The following is a 6,000-nucleotide window of genomic DNA, read 5'->3' as shown; positions in this document are numbered from 1 at the left end:
TTTTCCCTCAAAGGATATTGCGGGGGAGTTTTGTATTTTGTGAGATTAGGAGAGAGGTTAATCAGATGAAACAGACTGCCTAGGTTCATATGTCAGCTTGCCACTTATCAGCTGTATGAATTTGGACAAGTTATTTCAACTCTCCAAGCATCAGTTTCATCATCTGTACAATGAAGAAAATAATAACAAACACATCTTCCTAATATCATGTGTTCATTTGAATCTAGGATTTGGAACAATGTAGGATTTAGAAAAGTGTAGGTTCTCAATAAATGTCCTTATCTTTTTTTTTTTTTTTCAACGTTTATTTATTTTTGGGACAGAGACAGAGCATGAACGGGGGAGGGGCAGAGAGAGAGGGAGACACAGAATCGGAAACAGGCTCCAGGCTCCGAGCCATCAGCCCAGAGCCTGACGCGGGGCTCGAACTCCCGGACCGCGAGATCGTGACCTGGCTAAAGTCGGACGCTTAACCGACTGCGCCACCCAGGCGCCCCTGGAAGTCCTTTTCTAACTAGGTGTCATTGTGTGTTTCTCACTAAGATAATACAGTGAAGATGGTGGAGAGACACAGATGGATTTTAGAGATTTAAGGAGATAGCAATTGAAGGATGTGATTAAAACCCCTCAATGGCTTCCTATTACAACTAGATTCTCCAATGTCCTTGCATACATTGAGCCCTGCTTCTACTCTCAAGGCTGCCAGCACATTAGCTTTCTTTCCGTCTTTTGAATATACCAAGCTCATTTCTGCCTCAGGGCCTTTACATCTGCTACTCCTGCCTTCTCTGTTCTTCTAGATTTGGCTTCTGCCCCCTATTGAGGTCTCAACTTAAATGTCACCTCCTCATAGTATTTATCACTACCTGCAACGATCCTATTTCAAAGCCTGAAATGCTCTATGAGCCTCATTAAGAGTCTTCACAGTCTCACCAACCTCTCATGGCCCCAATCTGAACAAGTCACTCCTTTGCTTCACTGCCCTCAGAATAAAGTACAAACTAACTTGGCCGTAACTGACTTTGCTGATCTCATCTCTCACTTTCTCTCTTTTAAAGTTTATTTTTTTAGTAATCCCTACACCCATCGTGGAGCTTGAACTCACAACCCTTAGAGCAAGAGCTACACACTCTTCCAACTGAGCCAGCCAAGCGCCTCCACCAGTCTCGTCTCTTGTCGTTCCTCTTTTTCAGCTCAACTGAAAAATTTCCAGTCCCCCAATTGCCTGGTAGTCTTTCTCACTTCCAGGTCTCCCCAGAGGCTGTTCCTTCCATGACTGGTTAAATTCTCTTTTAGGACCCTTTTTTCCCCCTCCTGTGATAAGGCAGTTTATAATAGAGTGATTGAGCACAAAGATTGTATTTCTGGGTTTGTTTCTCAGGTCCATTATTTACTGTGTGCCCCAGGGCAATGCCCCAAGGTAGGTAACTTCTCTCTTCTTCAGTTTCCTCATCTATAAAATGGGGATAATCATAGTACCCTCATAGGGTTGTAGTGATGATTAAAAGAATTCACATGTATAAAGGACTTGGAACAGTGCTTGGCACATAGTAAATGTTATTCAAGTATTTGATGTTTTTATTATATGTCCCCTACTAGACTCTAAGCTCTATGAGGACAAAGATTCCAGCAGGAGACTGACTGTGGTGATAGAGTTAGGAAGGTCCAGTTCCCAGAAGATTCAGGGTCAGCTTTGGCCTTCTTTTTAGTATTCCATTCATCAGAACATAGTGTCAATATTAATTCTTCCTCTTTTCTGGCTCTGCAATTCCCCCATGGTGCCAAATGTGCTCATTCCAAAGCGTAATATTTTTGCAAGTAATGACAACTATTCTAAGTTAGGAGCTAGCCTCTGGAATTAGTCCTGGGCCCCACCACCCTACTCTTGTCACCAGTTACATTTTACTGTATGTAGGTCGAGAGATGGGAGGCAGTTCATACACGAGGCATGCACTTTTGTGTAGATCTGCTTTTCTAGGGACAGATTACGCTAATCTATATACTTTTCCCACAGCAACATATAGGTATGTACGTAAAAGTTACATGCATCTGATGAGAAAAAAATCCTCAAACTCCTAGGTGCTAGAGCGAGTAACCTCATTTCTTAGTGACTTGAGCATTCCATTATATGCATTTTAAATTAGTAATCTGTCGGGGCGCCTGGGTGGCGCAGTCGGTTAAGTGTCCGACTTCAGCCAGGTCGCGATCTCGCGGTCCGTGGGTTCGAGCCCGCGTAGGGCTCTGGGCTGATGGCTCATAGCCTGGAGCCTGTTTCCAATTCTGTGTCTCCCTCTCTCTCTGCCCCTCCCCCGTTCATGCTCTGTCTCTCTCTGTCCCAAAAATAAATAAAAGTTGAAAAAATTAAAAAAAATTAGTAATCTGTAATTAGAAATATTAGTGACACTCCAGTTTCAGCATTCTCAAACTTTACTCTAGGGCCTATTCTTGCTTCTTTCCAAAGAAGGAAAAAATTTCCTTAGTCTTAGATTAGGACTTTAAATTTTTTTTTTCAACGTTTTTATTTATTTATGGGACAGAGAGAGACAGAGCATGAACGGGGGAGGGGCAGAGAGAGAGGGAGACACAGAATCGGAAACAGGCTCCAGGCTCCGAGCCATCAGCCCAGAGCCCGACGCGGGGCTCGAACTCCCGGACCGTGAGATCGTGACCTGGCTGAAGTCGGACGCTTAACCGACTGCGCCACCCAGGCGCCCCAGGACTTTAAATATTCATATCAGATCCTGGGATCAGGAGTAGCTTTTCTTTCTCCAGAAGTACAGAGAATTTAACGCCTTTCACAGAAAGAATGGAACTGCTTTCCTCCTCCAACCCCCTTCTCTTCCTTGATTTTTTTTTGCCTGACATATCTTGGTCCCTATCTCTGCAAACTCTGGGCTATAGAGGTAAGACTGGGCTAGAGGTGGGATGAGGGTCATGGTGATAAGGAGAGAGTTTAGTTCTGTATCTCCTCTTCCCTTCTACTGCAGTGCATTGCCCTCAGCTGTCAAATCTGTATTGCTGAATTTCCAAGACTCAACTGAGCCTAGTATTTTTTTTTTTTTCTTTTTAGGTTTGCTTATTTATTTTGAGAGAGAGACAGCGAGAGCAGCAGAGGGCCAGAGAGAGAATCCCAAGCAAGCTGTCAGCAAGGAGCCCGCGCTGGGCTCGAACTCATGAATAGTGAGATCATGACCAGAGCTGAGATCAAGAGTCCAGCGCTTAAGGACTGAGCCACCCAGGCGCCCCTAGCCTAGTTTCTTGTTCCACTATGCCAAGGCAGCACAGTGGTCTAGGGGCTGATGGTTGGGTCTCCATGGGCTAAAGGTCTAGTTTTTGTTTACCAGTTTGCAAAAGGGCCAGGCTCTGTAGTGAGAGCTGTAAAGTAAGAAACTATAGGCCTGCAAGTTCCTCGATGGCACATATGAGATGCCCAGAACATTTCTGTCCAATAAACAGTATGCCCTTGATAAACAGACTGAACTTTGCAGTGTCCCAAAGAACTTTAAGTGCCGCCTTGACGAGATCCCCAGGGGCTTCTGAGCACCTCCTGGCCAGTAGTGTATTCTGGGATGTCAAAATTACCTCTTACACAATTACCTCCAATGTATTCTAGATGTGATCGTCTTTTTGAAAGAGATCCAAGTTCATTATCAGTCACCTCAGAGCACCTGCATTCGGGCCTTTAAGTGCAAGTAGGATCCAGAATCCTGGAAGTGTCATTAAGTCTATGATCGAGGTCCAAGCGTTTAGTAACCCTAGGCAAAGTAACCCAGAGGCCTTGGACCTAAGGGCGGCCATCGAAGCCTGAAAGCCTAATCGGTCCTCGAGGCCAGCGGCCATGTCCACCTGAGACTCAGGGGTGCAGAGCATCAGGCACTGAAGAAGACGCCTCGGCTCCGGCTACGCATGCGCGGGCGTCCATAGAGGGCCCCGGTAATCCAGGCTGCGCATGCGCAAGAGCGGCTCCCGGCTAGTCCCGACGGCGGCGGCGGCTACTGAGGGGCCGGGGCGTGGAGTAGCGGTGGCGGCGGCGGGCAGCAACGGAGCAGCCATGAGGGCCGGGCCCAGTCACCGACAGTGAGTGATGGTGGAAGAGGGGTGGCTTGGTGGAGGGATACCTCGACTTGGTAGGGGGGTGGGGGGTGGGCTCTGCCTGTCGGAGGCGAAGGGGCGTGGGGGAGGGACAGTTTGAGGTGATGATGGGAGAATTTGGGGCATAGGTGGCCGGATCGCCAGCGCCAGGGCTGGACCGCTTGGCGGAGGGAAGGAGGTGAGTGCGGCAGAGTGAAGGAGCCCACGGCAGGGGCAATGTCCCGCGCTTCCCCGTTTGTCATCGTCCCTTCCCCCAGGAGCTTTCGGTCGCCTCTCCCTTTCCGCTTCTTTCAGAGAATGGTCGCGGGGGGAGGGTGGTGGAGGATGAAAGCCTTGCTGGAGCTGAAGAAGCTAACTCTGATCCAGGCAGGGAAGGCCGGTCGCCTAGAGTCATGGGCTTTTCTGGGCGGAGGATGGGAGTCAGGAGCCCTCTGTTTAAAGCTGGGAGGGGTCTAGGGAAGAAAGCTAGGGGCTTAGAGTCTGACAGGTTCGAAACCACGTCCACCATTGATAAAGCTGATAGATAACCTTGGGCAGGTCCTACTTAACCTTTCTGAACCTCTGAAAGATGTAGTGCTTCGGTGGGCTATTGCAAGCATCAATGTACGTGATTGAAATTGTGTATGAAAATTGTAAATTGTAGGTACTATACCGATGGTACTATTGTCACCAACAATATTACTGGATTTTAGACCTTACCGTTATTAGTAGAGTGATTGATTTCTTTGTCAAGGCGAAGCATATTGTTTGTAAAACCTCAATAGGCACATATGTGCGTTTTACGTAGGCACAGTAGATCATGTGCAAAAATACCAGTTTGTGATGTGACTAATTAGCCATCAGACTTGTGTAGGAAAAATACCATACTCTTGGGCATTTTTACAAATGGTGTGTAGCTCCTTACTCAAAAGGAAGAAATAAGAGAATGGAGGGCCAATCTGTTAAATGCTTTGTGAACATAGCTCACTCAGGTTCCTTGTCTTGTAACACAGTTGGTACTAATGTGCTTTATTAGGAGTCGAGAAAACTAGTTTGAGACAAGCTGGGAGGGCTGCACAAAGAGGGGTGTGCAAATACAATTTGCTATTTTTAAATTGTATAAAAGTTTTCTTTTGCGAGGGAGTCTCTGGTTGCCCCAAGGGCCGTGTCTCCGTTTTGTTTTGGAGGTCAGATAAGCATACAGCAGCTTTGCAGCTCCACTTTTTGTTATGCTGCCTGTGGAACCTCCAGGGTGGAGTGTCTCTGAGAGAAAGACAGAAGCAGCTGTCCAAGAGGTGGCTGGTTCTTTTCTGAGAGGCTGAAGGAGCACTCCTGAGGCTTTGTTGTTGTTCTTGTTGTTATTTAGGGTAGACAAAGCAGAGGACAGAGTTAAACTGTGTGCTTCTAGAGAGAGAAAATGGCTTTCTAGCCACAGCTTTTGAAAGAGGTGAAACTTCTTTCAAAAGGACAGAATGAGATGGATGCTTCAGCTTTGCTGGCCCTAAAGATGAAGAGCTTGAAATAGCGAGGCTTTTGGAAATTAGTGAGTGATTTGTCTTTCATCTGAGCAAAGGTAGGGAGTGGCTGTACTAGGTCCTTGAAGATTCACAGATAAGAACAGTGAATTATTTTATAGGAATGGGGGAAATGAACCCTAGTTGTCTTTAACTTCTCCATCTGGTAAAACGTGCTTTACCTCTTTTTCTTGGAAATATACAGTGATATATCATTTTTAATTTTTTGCTCTAGTTCCTTGGCTCTCCCAATAACTGCCCATAACCCCAATTGTTCTTTTTTTTTTTAATTTTTAATGTTTATTTTTTTATTACATTTATTTATTTTTGAGAGACATAGAGCACAAGTGGGCGAGGGGCAGAGAGAGAAGGAGACACAAAATCTGAAGCAGGCTCCAGGCTCCGAGCTGTCGGT

The 6,000-nt window shown here is 46.2% G+C and overlaps 1 protein-coding gene across 1 annotated transcript in view; it reads left to right on the top strand.

Annotated features, from left to right (window-relative positions):
- The first annotated feature begins 3,931 nt into the window (after positions 1–3,931).
- FAM222B (family with sequence similarity 222 member B) overlaps positions 3,932–6,000 on the top strand; it is a 76,612-nt gene continuing 74,543 nt past the window's right edge. The window contains exon 1 of the mRNA XM_040455367.1: positions 3,932–4,077. The gene's annotated coding sequence lies outside the window, so the exon portion shown is untranslated. The remainder of the gene's footprint in view (positions 4,078–6,000) is intronic.

Source organism: Herpailurus yagouaroundi, unplaced genomic scaffold (genome assembly GCF_014898765.1).
Source record: "Herpailurus yagouaroundi ecotype Mexico unplaced genomic scaffold, PumYag 215, whole genome shotgun sequence".
NCBI classification, from domain to species: Eukaryota; Metazoa; Chordata; class Mammalia; order Carnivora; family Felidae; genus Herpailurus; species Herpailurus yagouaroundi.
This window is presented reverse-complemented; position numbering and strand designations above follow the sequence as displayed.